At 37.4% G+C, this 3157-nt stretch overlaps 1 long non-coding RNA gene across 1 annotated transcript in view; it reads right to left on the bottom strand.

The window, feature by feature from the left end:
* Positions 1–3157, bottom strand: part of LOC116685954 (uncharacterized) — a 20044-nt gene that overhangs the window by 1897 nt on the left and 14990 nt on the right. Inside the window, exon 2 of the long non-coding RNA XR_004331091.1 lies at positions 793–796. This is a non-coding gene — a long non-coding RNA (uncharacterized LOC116685954). The remainder of the gene's footprint in view (positions 1–792; positions 797–3157) is intronic.

Here is a 3157-nt window from a genome sequence, read left to right as displayed (position 1 = left end):
TTATAGTGGGGGGGTCGCGAGTCACTTTCACCGTTACTTTGGGGGTCGTGGGCTGAAAGTTTTGGGAACCCCTGCTCTAGGAGGATGCTAGTTACACTAACACTTTGGAACACTTCCTCGAATGATAAATGGTTGAATTTTGAAAGATGAAGGTATCACTAGGCGCTAATCCACCATCCTACTGTTTTTGCATAGCTGGATTACAAAAGACCAAAATGGATTCTTCAACATCGGCATTGTTGACATTTTGTTGTGGTTACTGCACAAACCAGAGACGTTGGCGCCATTTACAGGAAGTGGGTTTGTGGCCAACTCTGGGATGCTCGGTTAACCCAACACTTAAATTAACATTTTGGTGTCAGTTTGTCAAAGTTATCAAGAGACTGAATTGCTACAAAATGTCAAAATGACACCAGCAGGCTTCAATAGTTGACACCAAGACAAATGCCAACAAGGTCAACGCTTAAACCTAACGCCTTCTCCTCTGAAATCATCTTTGTGATAATCCAAGAGTATGGAATCCCATCAGTGACCAAAATATTCCCCCTTTTTCCATATATTTAAAAAGCATAGCAATTGGAATGCTATAAATGCTGTTCATTTTATGAGTCCGCGGATTACAGGGGATAAGGCTAAGGACAGGATAAGGTTGCTTGCCCGTGTTGAAAAAATTAAATCAATCCCACAATGTCTTAAAGAACCTATGGCTCGAAAACCCACTCATTAACATGTTGTGTATATATAAAACAAAACATGACAAGTTGTGGTTTTATGGGAGGTTATGTGCTAAACTAAGCTAACCAGCTGCTAACGCTAGCTAAAACTTGATTTAGTCATTTAACCTGGAGGCATGAAAGGGGGTATTGATCTTCTAACTCTAATGGGCTTTTTCCCAAAATGTCAAAACGTTAATTAGGCTGGCTGGATATGTAAGATTTCTGGGAACCAGATTACATAACAGATTAGCATGAATGGGTGTCACCTCCGCCATAAGTCAGGTTCTTAAAGACATCTTAAGAGTCTATTTAGGGAGCACCTGGTTGTTGCAGTAAACATTAGCATACAGTAGTTGCTATTGCAGTTTTCACAAAGTGGAAATGGAAGAAGTCCAATTTAAGGCACTATAACTGCTGTCACAGATTAAAACTAATTCACAGATATCAATTTTAAGCCAAATCCTCGTTTTGGTGTCATACTTAGACATTTGTGATGGGGAAAAACACTAGACGTGACAGTATCTAGGGACAAAACATCAAGGGGCTTTACTATTACTGATGAACTTGTTTTTCTTGGAATATTTACTCATATTAATAAATTAGAAAAGGGAAAAAAATAGGAATAGCATATGTGATTTCACTTGAGGTGGATTGTTACTTTAGCTCTATTTCTTCACGTCTATCAGAAATTTGAAATATGCTTTTTTTACGATGAAGGTTTGATTATATCTGCATAAATATTTTTTTTCCCTTTCCTGCCCAGTTTGAGACAACCATCTTCCAATGGAATCTTGCACTTAGTTCATTACACAATACATTTGAACACAGTATTGCTTTTTTAGATTGTGTCATACTAAAACCATCTGACAATACAATATCAATGTGGAAAATGTGGAAATATTGTGGTATTGTACTTTATAGCGTTCCATGTCTTGGACCCTTTCAGGAGAAAATAGTAAATGTGGATGGTCTGAAATGGAAATCCCTGTACTTTCACACATGAAATAAAGAGAGACAAACACACCAGTAAGTGAAGAGATTTACACAATACAAAGAACAAAACCTGATTGAACATAGAAACATGTCAAATCAAACACTTGAGTATAAAATAAAATGTTCTGAAGGAAACAATCCCCTGCATTTTCCAGAGATTAGCTGTTGCCATGTAAAAATAAAAAATGTAAATGTAAAATATCACAGATATCAGCGAGGCCCAAATGTAATAATAATGTGTGGGAATTTTCAACACCTTGTTTCATTCCCATTTACGCTTATCTATTTACTGTCAACATCATGTTTTGAATTGATCAATTTCCATACAGGGGGTAGATGAACATTAAAATGAGCCTTGTATTAGCATGGTACTAATTAACATATTGAATTGTTCCACACCATGTTATTCTGTGGTAAGAAGGCACTGGCCTTTCCTCCAATCAAACTCATATAAACGGAGATCTTTTCCAGTAGTGTCAGCCTGTTAGACAATGCAGATAGACTTCCACTTATGGACTGAAGATTGGACTTTTTTCCGTGGTAATACAAATAAATTATGTATTCAGATTCAGTTTCTTTCCCTTACTTAAAGTGCAAAATAAGTAGGAATACTTAGAGACTCTCTCAAAGCCTGTTAAGTATTACAAGTATCCCTGCTGACGGCGAGTGGAGCCAAATTAGTTGATCAACATAGCTCGGATTGTGACAGGCCGAGAAAAAAAAACTGCTTTGCTTTGGGGTCACCAGAGATCTAAAAATATGTGGTCTTAGGGAGAATCTGTGTCAACTCGTTGCCAGACATTGCCCTGGATAGTTTGAAATGGCAGCCCTTTAGGCTCCAAGTTACAGAAATAATACCCTGCCGTTACCAGGGTATCGTTTTTAGGGTTAAATGTTATGATGATTTTTTTTAATTAATGTCTGTTAAGTCACTATCCATTGCTGGATGATGTAACACAATGGTGACTGAGCCCAGTGCTGAAAGCCCTTGCATTTACAGTACTATGAACTGGGTGTCGGAGTCGACATTCCCCGGAAAAATCACAGACTGCAGACAATAAAACTTAAAAAAAAAAAGAGAAAGTGGAAAAAAACACAGGCAATTACTGCTTATCGCCATAGGGGATGCTAAAAAGGAACAAAATAGAGATCTTCGAGATTGTAACTTCTTTTTTGTTTTTTAAATCCATTGGACAGTGATCAGATCCACGTCTCTTTCAGTGTAATGTAAACAATGTCACGGCATGCATAAATAATGACAAAATAAATAATGGAGAAAAAAAATCCGACAAATACAAAAACGGATGGATAAAACACAAGGGCCAAGGGCCAAAAAACACACCAATGTAAAGGTTTCAGTCTATTACGTTAGCTGCATAATGTCGAGTCAGAGACAGAAATTAAGTAAGGAAGGAAGGAAGGAAGGAAGGAAGGAAGGAAGGAAGGAA

This window comes from Etheostoma spectabile, unplaced genomic scaffold, assembly GCF_008692095.1.
Source record: "Etheostoma spectabile isolate EspeVRDwgs_2016 unplaced genomic scaffold, UIUC_Espe_1.0 scaffold273, whole genome shotgun sequence".
NCBI classification, from domain to species: domain Eukaryota; kingdom Metazoa; phylum Chordata; class Actinopteri; order Perciformes; family Percidae; genus Etheostoma; species Etheostoma spectabile.
This window is presented reverse-complemented; position numbering and strand designations above follow the sequence as displayed.